At 43.5% G+C, this 15,516-nt stretch overlaps 1 long non-coding RNA gene across 1 annotated transcript; it reads right to left on the bottom strand.

Moving 5' to 3' along the window:
* Positions 1-210: 210 nt before the first annotated feature.
* LOC120676781 lies at positions 211-2,791 on the bottom strand. The gene is made up of 2 exons (XR_005675985.1): positions 2,178-2,791; positions 211-954 (listed from the first exon to the last, which is right to left on the bottom strand). It is a non-coding gene; the product is annotated as an uncharacterized LOC120676781 (long non-coding RNA).
* Between the last annotated feature and the right edge of the window lie 12,725 nt (positions 2,792-15,516).

Genomic DNA, 15,516 nt, shown 5'->3' on the forward strand with positions numbered 1-15,516 from the left:
CAATGCAGCAGAAGTGCAAAACGATGATTTATTCTTCATTTCACGCTCCTCCATAATTCAACTCCACGCGAGAGGAACTGGAAAAAGAAAACAAATGCTCATGAACAAATTGGCGTCGAAGGCTTCATTTGCCTGACGCACGCAATGTATCCACACGGATGGGCCGAACTGAGTTCTATTTCTTGGCCCATCCTTCCATCCAACAACATATGGTTTGAAGCAATATTTGGCCCAGCAAAACAAACAAGCAGAGTTCCATGACACGAACCATTATCCAGTAAAAGCAACTGAGAAAACTGACGGACAGCTTTCTCCACTCACGCATGCTACATGCCACCGACATCAAGTAGTTTCTACGGTAAAACAGTAACCATACTACAAAAATTTATTTTATCACCAAGTGTTCCAAATGCAGCCATCCAATGCCCACACTCTTAAGAGACCACACAAGCTTATTTGTGCTGGTCTCGAGAAACAACACATCACTGGTTTTAACCTCCTCAAACTTATCAGGATCATAGCAGGTTCTTCTGAGCAAGTAGTACTCCCACTACTGTACACATGACAACAGAGATCAGACCGTCTCGAGATCGCAAGCGCTCCTTCCATGTCAAGGGCTCAAAGACTTTCCTCAACACCTCCTGAAACTGATGTTTGGTGTCATCCAGTGATCCAGAATTGTCGATCACTATGTCCGCTTCCGACTTCTTCTAGTCAAGAGCAAGCTGTGCGTTGATCCTGTTCTGAGCTTGTTCTTCAGAGCACCTGTCCCTTGACATGAGCCTCTCGATCTGGGTTTTTGGATTAACCCAGACAACAATGACTGGATTTGTCCATCTATTCATCTTTGTTTCGAACAACAGCGGGATGTCGAGGACAATAACCTTGCATCCCTTGATCCATAGTTTTGCCATCTCCCAGAATATGCCAGAAGAAATATGTGGTGCCAGAAGACTGAAATTGAACAATAAGTTATACATGAAATGGCGCCAATCATGACGGAATATATTTACCTAAAGATATTAGCGCGAAGGAATCATTATGCACTTATGAAGTAGTCATGAGATTATTGAAGAGCAAACAACTGGATGCTCAAAAAAAAAAAGAAGAGCAAACAACTGCAAAGACCTGTCTCAAAGTTAGTTATGGCACATTTCAATGCAGTAAACATTAGTTTCTCCAGCATTCAAGGATTACTCATGTAAACATAGTCACATTTTATTATTAGGGAAAATTTCGAATTACACCCTCCAACTATCACAGAAGTCCGATTTTCAACCTTCGATTACAAAACCGGATAACATAGACCATCCAACTATCTAATAGACATGCTTTGCAGTGCAAGTATATCTAAGCCATGCTTGGCAGCAACTACTGTTGTGGTTTGCAAGTACAATTGTTGATAGGCTACATATCAAAATGATAGAAAAATATTGCTCCGTGCATTATGGTGGCACTGATTCTGTTGTAGTTGCAATTTGTTAAGCTATTATTATTCATTTGATTAAAGGAACAATTGTATGATTTTACAACTTCCAACTAACACAAGACTACTTTTGAGAGGTTGACAATCCCTGTTATCATCTTATTATTGGTACAAGATCTGTTCTAAACAGTTCCCATTGGAAGTAGTTATCTTTTTTATTTTGAGTCAGAAGTGAATGTACATATCTGTAATGTGAAGTAAATACTACAGTTTTATGTGAAAATTAACAGGATTCTTTCTTGGAAAATAACTACATAGGCGGGGATAGCCAGTGGACTCCAATTATCAACACTTAACTTATCTCCCCCCATACAGACCAGGCTCTACCTCCTCTTATTTGGCCAAAAAGTATAATTGGCACGGCCATATGTGACTTTTTTTTAACAAAAGCATGCAAAGACTGAAGTTTTGGCGTCCAGATATTAATACTAAATGCAAGGACCTGGTTGTTCCTCTTGATTCTAGCCAAAAGCACTGCTGAGCGTAATTGACAAGAGTCTAAGCTTTACAGTGAGACCTAAAGTGTACCAAATTTAACAACATCATACAAAAGCTGGCAGCTTAAAGCTACAAACTTTGAGGTTAAAACTAAGTTTTTTTTGGGGGGGGGGGAGGGGGGGAGGTTAAAACTAAGTAGGCTTTGCACGGAAGCGTCAGAAAAGTCATTGACTGAGCAGCCCGCTTAGCGTACCCGAGCAACGACGTCAGCGTCAACGACAGGGACTCCGGCGTCCTTGAAGAGGTTGGACACGGTGCTCTTCCCGGACGCGATCCCGTCAACCCCACCAGCCTCATCTCCTAGGTTTCTCCCCTCTCGCTGCAAACGAAAACAGCGTACATCCTCAGTAGCCGATCTCTTACTTCCACAGGGACTGGAGCACTAGGACGAGAGGAGATCCAAATTTGGGGAGAGGTAGTTTACCCGGAGGTGTTGCAGTCGAGGGCGCTCCGGCGGCATTGGATCTGGCAGCGATGGCTGGGAGGAAGGGAGCGGGGTAGGGGAGGAACGGAAATCCGGTGGCCGCGCAGCAGGTTTGGGTAGCTGCGCGGCTGCCGCGCAGGGCGGGAGTGAGGCCGCGAGGGTGGTGCCCGCCGGCCGCGCAGGCTCAGCCGCGCTGGGCGAGGGCAGCGAAGGGCGAGCTGGCGAGGCCGCAAGGGGCGTTGGACGGCGGCCGCCTGCAGGCAGCGGCACGCTGGATGCCTGGGTCAGCTCGGCCGGCGGCGGCGGGGACGCGGGGTGTCAGCCGTGTGTGTGCGCACGGGTGCATGCCTGGGCTGCTCTAGTTTTTTTTCAAGGCCTGAGACTGGGATGAGTCTTGGAACTTGGACCCTGTGGGAATTTATAGTATTTTGGAATTTTGGGGTAACGGGAGTAGGACCCAAATTCAGATTTCTCGACGTCGCATTTGAAAGAGTTGGATTCGGATATTTCGAAAGCAGATTCGGATTGTTCAGATTTGGTGTTCAGGTCCAAAAAATTTAGACCAGGCCTATGTGTGGTGGTGTTTCCGGCCGAGGGAGGGAGAATAGGGCACTCATTATTCGGGGTCACACGCGTCCCCAAGTGATCCGTTACATGAGATTATGGTGGGTTGTTTTCAGAGTGATCCGTCACACGAGATTAGTGGACTGTTTCCTTTTTAGAAGTGCCAAAAGTAAGAAGTTAGATTGTCACAATATATCAGTTTGTAGTAAAAATTTAAAAAAAATGAGAATATAGTTAATTGTTTTGTTTGTACAAAGAAATCATTTTAGTCTTTAAGTATTTATATACAATAGTTAAAATTAATATAGTTAAGTGTTGTTTTGATTTGACAATCTCATCGAATGAAATATATTGTGAAATTGAAATTTAATTTAGATACTCTGTTTGGTATTTATGATTTTTTTATGTTAAAGGTCGCTTGTATGTGGAGTCATGATTTTATATATTTTACTTTACCAACACGTCGTTTTATCTAGACCGTGCGTGCTGTATGTGATCATAATTACAATATAGTTGATAGATTTTTTACCTCGAAGTATGCTGCGTGCATAAACAGCTCGTTCATTGGATGGTTGGTCTGATGGCTATCTCTTCTCTATCTCTACTACTAAAAAGTGGCTAAAGGTCATTTTTATTTGGTTTCTACAACCGCATATGACGCAGACGCCTACCTCCGTCGTCCGTCCTCGGGGAAATGGGGAGCATCTGATCGCTCACCCGTCTAGTGATCCATATTTCCCCCATCATCTGATTTTTGCTCGTCGTCTTTTCCACCCATGATTTTTGCCTGATTGATATGACGCAACTCATCTGGTTTTTACTCTCCATCTCGCGTCTGTCGCGCCTTCTTGCTCCTGCGCTGGCGCGCTCAACCACCATCGTGGTCGCTCGCCGTCCATCGCGTCGTCCCCTCACCGGCGCCTCGCGCCATCGCAGCTCGCCATCCATGGTCCACCGCGTCGTTCCCTCCCTGGCATCCCCCTGCGACCGCTCTCCGGCGCGCTCACCTGTCGGCGCAATCCCTCGCTGGCATCCCACGGCGTCGCTGCTCGCCATCCACCGTGTCGTTCCTTTTTCGAGCCCCCCTGCAGCCGCTCGGCGGCGCGCTCACCCAGTGGTGGATGCAGCACAAGCTGATAGGGGGGCTCCCTTCCCTTTCCACCTCCATCTTCACCTCATTTTCCTCTCATCATCTTCTTCTTCCTACCTTCTTCTCCCCCTTCCCCTCTTTCTCCAATGGAGTTTCATGGCTGTAGGGGGGGCTGGAGCCCCCGAGCCCCCCCTTAGATCTGCCCCTGCGCTCACCCGCTGTCATCCACCGCGTCGTCCATACAACCCGAGCTGCCGGCCCATCGCGTTGTTCCGCACTGTCACGCTCCCCCGTGGCGCCCCCTTGAGTTTTTTTTTCTGCAAAATTTCATCGAAATTTCCAAAATATCATCTTTATCTGTGGTTGCTGAAGAAAAAACTATGCCAGTCAAAAATTTCAGCCAAATTTGGGCCTTCCGCCGAAATCAGGCGCCACAAGGCCCAAAATGATATTCCCGCCGGCCAGCCCACCAAATAAAACCCCCCAAACCCTAAATCCACTGGTTTTCTCCCCCCAAATTCCCAAATCGGCAGACGACAGCTTCGTTCTCCCAGGGCAGTGCGGCGTGACCACCCCGCCGGCTTGACGCGGCAGTCTGCACGTCCCCGCGCCGGCTAGTTCCGCCTCCTGCCATCGCCCACCAACGCCGAACCTTCGATTTAATCGATTCCCAAAATCCCAAGGTGAGTTAAGGAGACCCCAAGATTATGGCTTCCATTAGTTCTTACTTGCTTCATCGTCGCTTCCAAATTCAAAACAAGAAAAGCATGCAGTGCGGCCACCAGCTTGCCAGGGAGGGAGTTGTCGGCTTCGTCTCGGTGCACTGCCATGATTGGACAAGGAAGCATGGATTCTGAGAGAGATCGTGAGCATTCCAGGAAGGGGAAGGGGAAGATACTTGCCGATGGCGGTGAAATAGATCGTGAAGCTAGATCTGGTGACATTGTCATTAGTAAAGAAGGTGAGCTTGCCCATGATCTTGCAATGTTGGATGCTGCTGCACTGCAATACTGTATTGTATTTGTTTGTGGTTTTGTTTATCAAGCATAGGATTTGAATATGAGCTTTGTCTATGTAACGAATATGAGCCTATGAGCTTCACTTATGTGTGATTAAGCATATTACTTTAATTTGTTTCAAGCGTAATAGTTAACAGTAAAGCATGGCAGTCTCTTTTTTCTTGAGTTGATATATTTTATGCATAACAGTAAAGCTGATTAATTGATGGTGTTTCGTGTAAATTGCATTGTTCATTAGTTCTTTTAATCCAGTCTACTCAGATTTTAGCATCTTGTTTAAATAAGATTTTAGTATCAAGTTAAACCATTTTCTTTCTTTTTAACTGTAGGAAAAGAGGTGTGTCTACGAGGACCAATTACGGCGCCTTGGAGTCACGGAGAAAAGTGAGAAAACAATGGTTTCAAGTGTGGTTATTGTATGCTTGCTAGAGATAGTGGAGGTGCAACCAGATTGAGAAATCATCTAGCTGAAGTGGCAGGGGATGTGGTGTCATGCAATAAGGTGCCAAGGTTTGTGAGGGAATTCATGTTGGCAGAGCAATTGAAAGGGAAAAAGAATAGGATGGACATTAAAGAACACCGCCTCTTTGTGCAAAAGGCACTCATGGAAGAAGCATATGGAGAAGCAAGAAGGGACAACATTCCTAGTGATGAAGTTGGGCAGCTTAGATGGGCATTAAGAGAATCATTGAGGGATATAGGAGGGCGGTAAGAAGAAATGGAGGGGCTATGAAATTGTTGAGAAATATGCACATCTATTTGAAGATGACGGTGATTCAGATTCTTCACATGGTAGCCTTGTTTATGCTGAGTCAAATGAAAGTAGCTCTGCTAGCTCTGATAATGAAGGTGAAAATCTGCATTTGTGATTTCTTATTTACTGTGAACAATAAGTAATTTTGTTGAAAATCTAATTTGCTTCCAAAGGTGACAATAAGTAATTTTGTTGAAAATCATTTGTGATTTCTTATTTACTGTGAACACCGCCTCTTATTTACTGTCAACAAATCTAATTTTATTGATAATCATGGCGATGTGGAGGGAGGCAAAGATGATGGTGGTACGGCATATGTAACCAAAGGAGATGGTTAGTTTCAGTTTGCTTTAATTGCTTTGGTTATTTCCAACATTCAAGTTCTTTTATAAAAATTATGATTTTGTAGGTGAATGTGCTAGTGGTAGTAAAGTTCATGATAGTGCAAGTGTGAGGATTGGGAAACCGGTTCATATTCGTCCAAGGTCAGCTAGAAATAAGAAACCAACTCTAAAGTGTGTCAAAGACCTCTAAAAGGTTAAATGAAGAATCTCTCCACTAACTTGGGTATGCATTTAGCTTTGAACTTGGCTTCTGTAGCAACTTAGCTTAATATATAGACCTTACATGTGAAGTTGTTAAATTACATTCTTGCAGCATATGGATGCTTTAATGGTGAATGGTGAATGGTGATGCAAATTGAAGCCCCAATGGATAAGATATGGACCTGCAGTGTGGTGCAAGTTCCATAAATTGGCATATTTTGGGAAGTTTTTAAACATATAATATTGGGCACTTCATTAATTTGTAATACCATGGACATGTAATATTGGGACTTTCCAAGTCTCCATTGATTTGGGACTGTTAAAACTACTATTTGGGACTGTTGCTGTTGAGACTTAATTTGGGACTTGCTGTTGAGACTTAGTTTGGGACTGTGGTGCAATGGATGTATCATTTGTGTATTATAATCTGTGATATGCTGTTTTTTATATTCAAATGTGATGTGGAAGGATTAGGGATAGGTTTGGCTGAAATTCTGGCAATAATTTTTTAAAAAAATTGAATTTGTTTAAATTTTGTCCGAAATTCCTGAAAAATCGCATTTATCGGCAGGTGCCAAAAAAAATTTCCTACCGGTAGAAAAAACCTTAGCCCCTGTGAACGCTCGCCGATGTGATCCCGCACCGTCCCGCACTGTCGCCGCTCGCCATCCACCACATCATCCACGCAACCGGAGCCGCCGCCCCATTGCGACGTCTCGAGCCGTCGTGCTCCCTCGCCATCGGCCCGCACATGCTGGTAAACCACTGGAAGTATGCACATGCTGGTAAATCGCATGCCTTTCGTGAGGTTCGACTGCGTGCTCCATGACGGGCCATGGTGTCCACTAAGTTGTTCCAGTGTTCTACTGGATATATCCTGAATGCTCGGGTTCTGTCCAAATCAGCATCCAGCGGTGCTCCTGAAAGTGATTGCTGGTTTGGTAGGTAGCAATCAAAGTGGGCAGGTGATGGGTGCGGCCAAGTGTCTATTTATCACTGAATTTTCTGTGGTGCGGGTGCAGTAGATAGCTGAATTGCCTATTCAAGCATAATGAACTGTAACCACTAGCTGACTGAAATATTAAGGTGCAGTAGATAACTGAATTGCCTATGCAGTAGATTCTTGTTTGTTGGTAGCATGTAGCTTGAGCCCTGAAATATTTTTCTGGATGTCTCTCCCTACTTTTGGTTGATGTTATACTCTAGGATCACACAGTGCATAGATCAAGAGGATTTCTTTCTTCTTTCTTTGTTTTGAGTACAGGAGAGTCCTAGATCTACAACAGAGAGTACACAGAGAGGGAGAGAAAGAGACCATCACCACCAGTGGAGCTAGATCCGGCCATCTCAGGTTCGGTGATGCAGATCCGCTCTAGGGCGGCGACGAGCGGTGCAGTGGCATCCCGAGCGTAGGAGCAAGTCGAGGACGGTGGCACCGACGCCGGCGAATCAGGGATGACGGCGGCGGCGGCGACGGTGGAGCTTCCCGCTGCTCCAGCGCCCCCTCTCAGATCGGACTAGGGTTTAGGATGTCGGTGAGGGGGTTGGCAGCACGGTAAACCTCATGTCGTGAGCCCCGGCCCCCACCTCATATTTATTGTGGTGCTGTGCAGTGGGGGCCCACCAACCAATGAAAGGTTGGGCGCCCCCGATCAGGGTGCGGATCAAGGGCCTAATATGCCGTTGGGCCTATTAATGAGGAGATCAACCTAACATTCTCCCCCTTGATCTCACTTTGTACTTTTAACTTTATACTTTAACTTAAACTTTTGCCTTTAATTGTTCCATCATAGATTAGTGTATAGAGCATGCTTTCATCGTCACAGTCTATGACCGATAGACTTAACAGCTACCACACACATCACTATTTTGAAACAAATTCTTTAACCTTTGGGCCCTTTTATTATCCAGGAATCACATGCTTTCCCTTAAACCCATGCCGGCTATGTGTTCCTTGAACACATTGGGTGGTAAGCCTTTTGTGAGCGGATCCGCAAGCATTTTCTTTGTACTTATATGCTCGAGAGTAATGGAGTGATCCTGGATTTTCTCTTTCACAACATAAAACTTTATGTCAATGTGTTTGGCAGTACCACTTGACTTATTGTTGTGAGCATAAAATACTGCTGGTTCATTGTCACAGTACATTCTGAGTGGTCTTTGAATACTGTCTACCACTCTTAAACCGGGTTTAAATTTCTTTAACCATTCAACCTGCCCCGAGGCCTCATAACATGCTACGAATTCCGCGTACATCGTTGATGATGCAGTGACACTTTGTTTGGAGTTTTTTCACGATATTGCTCCCCCTGTGAGCGTGAACACATAACCGGACGTGGACTTTCGGTCATCGATGTCCCCTGCAGAATCCGCATCTGAGTACCCTTCTATCTCTAGAGAATCAGATTTTCTGTATGTTAGCATGAGGCCTTTTGTGCCTTATACATAACGCAAAGCTTTCTTTACCATAATCCAGTGTGTCTATCCTGGATTACTTTGATATTTGCCAAATATCCCGATAACAAATGCCAAGTCAGGGCGTGTACACACTTGAGCATACTGTAGGCTTCCGACAGCTGAAGCATATGGAACTGCTTTCATTTGATTGATCTCATATTGGTTCTTGGGACATTCAAATTTTCCAAATCTATCGCCCTTGACTATTGGAGCAGGTGAAGGATTACACATATGCATACTGTACTTCTTTAGTACCTTTTCCAAGTATGTCTTTTGTGATAGTCCTAATACCCCCTTTGTTCTATCTCGGTGAATTTCAATTCCCAAAACAAATGAAGCTTCACCAAGATCTTTCATGTCAAAATTTGAGGACAATAATTTCTTTGTCTCCAGTAATAGACTGACATCACTACTAGCAAGTAAAATGTCATCTACATACATGATGAGGAAAATAAATTTTCCACTTTTGAACTTTGCATAAATGCAATTGTCCTTCTCATTTTCTTTAAACCCAAATTTTCCTATCGTTTCATCAAACTTTAGATGCCACTGCCTAGAGGCTTGCTGTAATCCATAAATGGATTTCTTCAAGTGACATCCCATACGCACTTTTCCTTCCATGACAAAACCTTTTGGTTGTGCCATGTAAACACTTTCATATAGATCCCCCTTAAGGAATGCCATCTTTACATCCATCAGATGTAACTCTAAGTCATAATGTGCCACCAATGCCATTATAATTCTGAAGGAATCTTTACACGAAACCGGAGAAAAGGTTTCGTTATAATCTATCCCTTCCCTTTGCGTAAAACCCTTTGCCACGAGTCGTGCTTTAAATCTTTCTACATTCCCTTTGGAGTTACATTTAATCTTGTAGACCCATTTAACTACTGTTTTGGCCCCTTTAGGAATTTCCTCTAAGTTCCAAACACAATTGGAATTCATCGATTTCATCTCATCCTCCATAGCTTCCAGCCATTTAGATGAGTGAACACTTCTCATGGCTTCTTCATATGAAGTGGGATCACCCTCCATATGAATCTCTTCTGTATCATATACTTCATAGTCGCTAGAAATAGCTGGCCTTCTTTCTCTTTGAGACCTCCTAGGGCCCTCAGTTTGTGGCATATTTTGTGCCTCAACTTCTGGCACATTTTCTATCGGGGGCTGTTGCTCCTCCTCCTCATGTTCAATAGCGGGTTCAGGCAGCTCCTGAATGACAGGTTCCAAACCTTCACTTACTGTTGGCATGGGTGGAATTGCAACAGATGTTGGCACCATGATATCTGAAATAGTTGGCGCAACAACAACCGGAGCAGGTACTGGCACCACTATTTCTGGAACTTTCGGTGCAGCATCAGCAGGTAGTGAGAAAAATGGCTCTTGAATCATAGGAGTGGGCACATACACCCGCTTCTCCTCAAGGTCATTTTCTCTAGGTACCATGCTCCCCCTTCATTTCGTCTTCTAGAAAGACAACATGTCTCGTTTCTACGAACTTTGTATGTCTGCCTGGATAATAGAAACGAAAAGCTTTTGATCTCTTGGGATAGACAATGAAATGGCAGCTTATTGTTTTGGGGTCCAGCTTCCCAACATTTGGGTTAAACACTTTAGCCTCAGCTGGGCTCCCCCAGACCCGTAGGTGATTCAATGAGGGTACTCTTCCTGTCCATAGCTCATACGGCATTTTGGGCACCGACTTGCTTGGCACTCTATTGAGAATATGAATGGCGGTTTTTAACGCCTCTATCCACAAACAATGGCAGTGTGGAGTAACTCATCATGCTGCGCACCATATCCATCAGCGTACGGTTGCGCCTTTCAGCTACTTCATTCTGCTGAGGCTCACCCGGTGTGGAATACTGGGCAACTATGCCATTTTTCTGTAGAAACCTCGGAAAAGGTCCAGGAACTTGACCATATGGGGTATGTCGACCGTAGTACTCCCCCCACGGTCTGACCTATCTATTTTAATTCTTTTGTCAAGTTGATTTTCTACCTCAGCTTTGAATATTTTAAATTTATCCAATGCTTCTGATCTTTCTCTAATTGGATAAACGTATCCATAACGAGAGTAATCATCTATGAATGTTATGAATGAATAATAGCCATCCATACTTTTCACAGGAAACGGACCACATATGTCAGTGTGGATTATCTCTAATGTTCCTGCGCTTCGTTTGGCACCCTTTTTAATTTGCTTTACAAACTTCTCTTTCACGCATTCTATGCATTGTTCAAGATCAAAGAACTGTAGTGGAGAAAGAATTTCATTCTTCACTAATCTTTCAATTCTCCCCCTCGAAATATGGCCTAAACGACAGTGCCATAATTTCGATGATGTATGTTGAGTTCTCTTTCTTTTCTTTGTTTCTTTCTCTGACAAGGACTCATTGACATTCACATCACACATAGAATGTACTTTATCACGCATAGATAATAAATAAAGCTCATTGTGAAGGAAAGCATCACCAACGCAATTATTATCATACCATAGTTCACATTTGCCATTTTCAAAATGACAAACATAACCATATTTGTCTAGACGCGACATACTAATCAAGTTTCTTTGAAGCGAAGGAACAAATAAAACATCTCTTAATACAAGTATAGAGCCATTAACTAGCTCGAGGGAGACATCGCCAATAGCTTCAACTTTTGCTTGTACTCCGTTCGCAACTTTAATGTGTCTTTCGCTTCTTAGCATAGTCCTTGTCGAACGGAACCCCTGTAAAGAATTTGCAACATTCACAGTTGCACGGGAGTCAATCCACCAAGTAGATTTAGAAAACTATATATACAGGGATTCATTTACAAATGAAATTACATTCTCACCATTCTTTGCCATTATCATCTTTAAGTAGCTGGGACAATCTGCTTTACAATGCCCCTGGTCACGGTAGTGGAAGCACTCATCTTTCTCTGCTGTAGGACGTTGTTGCTGATACTTATGTGGCGTAGGAGCTTTGTCTTTGGACTGTGAGGAAGAGCCAGCTTGGAAAGGCCTTTTTCTTTTATTGTGCACAAAATTAAGTGAACCACCATTCTGTCGCTTCAATCTATCTTCTTCTTGCACACACATTGCTATTGCCTTTTCCATGTTTCACTTCTCTGGTTGCGAGTTGTAGTTTACAACAAATGATGTAAACTCTTTTGGCAGAGAAGCGAACACCAGGTGAACAAGAAACTCTTCCTTGAGATCCAAGTCCATTGGTTTGAGCTTGGAGTTCAAGGCGCTCATCCCCATTATATGATCCCTTATAGTACCGACACCGCCATAGTACCTCTTTGTTACCAACTACTCTATGATGTGTGTGACATATGTCTTTGAAGAACCAGTGAATTGATTCTTTATCTTTTCAAAGTATTCTGCAACAGAATCACACTCTTCAATTGAGCCCAAAATGTTAGGCTCAATTGTTTTCTTTATTACTGCCACACATTTCTTGTTTGCATTGGTCCACTTTGTGTTTGCCAGATCATATGACATCTTTAAGGGAGCATAGTCCCTTTCTTTTTTCTGCCACTCAGCATCAGTGTCATTTGTCCCTCTCACTGGAGCCGGTGGCTCAATGGGCTTTGGAGTGGTGATCATCTCATCCACCTCTCCACAGACAAAAGCAAGATCAATCTTCTTGATCCATTCGCCATAGTTGTCTCCTTTGAGGGTCGGGATGTGGTTGATGAAGCCCATCAAGTTCACCCCCGCTGAAAATTTCAAAGATAGTGAGAATGTAATAACAATAATTGCATGTAATAATTCAAAACGTTGGTCAAAATAGAACATACAACTGTTTATGCAATTAAATCTATATCGTACCATTGGGCAGAAATAGAAATAAATGCACAAGAACTATAAAATTACAGTATTGAAATTAACAACGTTGGTCAGAAAATAACAATACCATAATCCTCAAAATAATCTTTTTAACTATGCTCTCAAAATTTAATTGTCCCGTTGGTTCTAATTAAAGAGCAATCATGTATATAAACTTTGCAGCGGAAACATGTAAAACACATTTATTCAGAAGCAATATCACTGTAAAAAAATTACTGTTCTCTAATACAAATTATTCCGTTGGTTCAAATTTGAATAGAGATCAAAACTATACAATAATCATAAAGTGAATGCTTCTGAAAATAAGAAACTATGGTTCTGTGCGTTTCTGTGAATTCGGCCCAGCGGCCAAAACTGTGCGCCCTTGGGCTGAACAGCCCGACACGGCGGCCCAGCAGGGCACGCGGCCTGCCCCTGCGAGCAGTGCCCCTGCGCGCCCAGGTCGCAACCTAGGCCTGGGCCGCCAAACCGGCCCGTGCGCGGCGTCTACCTGGGCTAAATCCGGTCCGGTCACTGCTGGCCGTCGATTCCGTCGATTCGAATCGGACGGCCATCCGGCTTTTTCGCCGGATCAAAACTGTGCAGCGGCGACCGGCCATCCAAACCCTAGTTCATTTTCCCCATTCCTTTCTCTCTCCACATATGAACGGTGGCGGCCCTCTGGCCGACCAGAGGAGGAAGCGGCGGCACCGCCGCTGGCCCTCTCGCCGGCGCGCGCACTCGCCGTCGAGCGGCCTGCGGTGGTGCCCTTTCGCACCCGCGCACGCGCGGGTCCGGCGCCTCGGCGGCGAGCGGCGGAGCTCTCTGTGCCGTGCCCCGACGAGCGGGCGGCGCGGGTCTGTCCTGCATGAGGGCGGCTGGCGGTGGCGCAGGGACTAGGTAGGTCCCATGGCCCTTTCATCTTTAGTGTTAGGGTTTGCGACTTTTTGATCCGCGATCGATTTCTGTTCCTTTGGTTTGACTAGTAGGGTGCACGTGCGGCACCACACGTGTTTGAAGAACAATACTGTGAAAAAATAAATACACTAAATTTTAGTTGCAAAATGCATTTTAACGAAACTATATATGGCGAAAATATGCAGTCAGGTCAAAACATTCATATCACAATAGATGATTCAGTTGCTGCATCGGTGAAGATTCGCTTCAAGAAAGACACGTCAGATGATGGTTCGGCCACCGGAGATAGGCCTAAGATAGTAGGGATGCCCCCACATGTTTTAAAAACCACGTTATGAACAGAAATTGCGTGAAAACAAATTAACACGCACAATATGCAGTTAGTTTGCCAGCATGTGTTCTCAAAAGTCTACTAAATAAGTACTCCCTCTATACTTGAAAAGAATGTCGTTTTGGACAGCGATGTGTCTCCAAAGCTTAACTTTGACTTTTTATTCTTATAAAAATACTTATCGCAAAATTATATATTTATACTTTTTGGAAAGTATTTTTCAAGACAAATCTATTCATATAGTTTTTGAATTTTGAATCTCAATGACTTGAAAGTTATTCATGATTTATATTTCCAATATTTGACTCAAACCTTGTCCAAAACGACATTCTTTTTGAGTATGGAGGGAGTATTTATGTCTATAAAACATCGAGTAATTTATAATTTATACTTATACTAAAGATGTTCATGCGTCAAGGATGTATCTTCAAAAATTCTAATAGATGAAAATTTTAGCCTAAGTGCAATTCAACCACGTGTAACACTCGAAAACATGTCATGACTCATGAGTACAAACTGAAACATATATACATGATGTATTGTGGCTTAAATAAGGTCAAGTATAAACCGGAACATAAACTCACAAATACAAACCAGAACATACAAAATGTATTGCGGTTTCTGTTAAAGAAATTCTACATAGGGAATGTTTTGAATATTCCTAAGAAAAAATCGATTGATCCTGACCCTCTACGACATCTACAATTACAAATACCACTAATTTAGTCAGTTCCCAAGCAAAGATAATCCAGCACTGTAGAGAAAAGTGATAGGATAATAACAAAGATTATGACATAACATAGCATTTGAAAGCAAAGATAAGTAAGCAAGATTTGTACAATTGATTTGCACATATTTTGCATTCACTAATAGTGATCATTTCAAATTGATTCCATACCCAACTGATTCCTTTACGATTGAGTTTTGGTTCAGACATAAAGTGTCATGTTTTGTTATTACTGTTACATATTGCCTTGGATGATAATTTTTTATCCTCCCGACACGTCCTCTTCCACATCTATAAAAAACATGAAAAATAAGACAATTCTGACTGACATCAGGAGTCACTAATAGGCAGAGAAGCAGGAGTGTGAATAGATACCTGTATTTTACATTACCACTTCAGACTGACATCATTTTCTATTCTGATTTCACTGCATTACAGTACTATAAAAGCAAGAGTGTGAAGAGAGATTTTTACCCAGCTTGCAGTTTAGGAACCAGCAGTTCACATGACTATGAAGGAATTTTGCAGGAAACGGTATAGCCTGGTACATTTTCCCAAAATCCTCGCATTCAAAATTGTTCATCTATTCAGGTATCCCATGAATAGCAAATCACAATAATTTAATAGCCCATCACACATCACTCAAATAGAACATAAACTGCAAACCGCCGGCCGTGGCTGGATCCTACGAAGAAAATGGGGGGCAGAGCGGTTAGGGTTCCCGGGGAATCAGATTAGGTTAGGGTCAGACGGCGTACATTGTTGTTCCTGGGGTCGCCACCCTCGGCACCATGCCATGGCCCCCGCCAGGCCGCGCACGGCTCTGCTCCGCCGCTCCGCGCCTAGCCGAGTGCCGCCACCACAGAAATTCCTGTACTGAGCC

The sequence above is a fragment of the Panicum virgatum genome, chromosome 5N, assembly GCF_016808335.1.
Source record: "Panicum virgatum strain AP13 chromosome 5N, P.virgatum_v5, whole genome shotgun sequence".
Lineage (NCBI taxonomy): Eukaryota > Viridiplantae > Streptophyta > Magnoliopsida > Poales > Poaceae > Panicum > Panicum virgatum.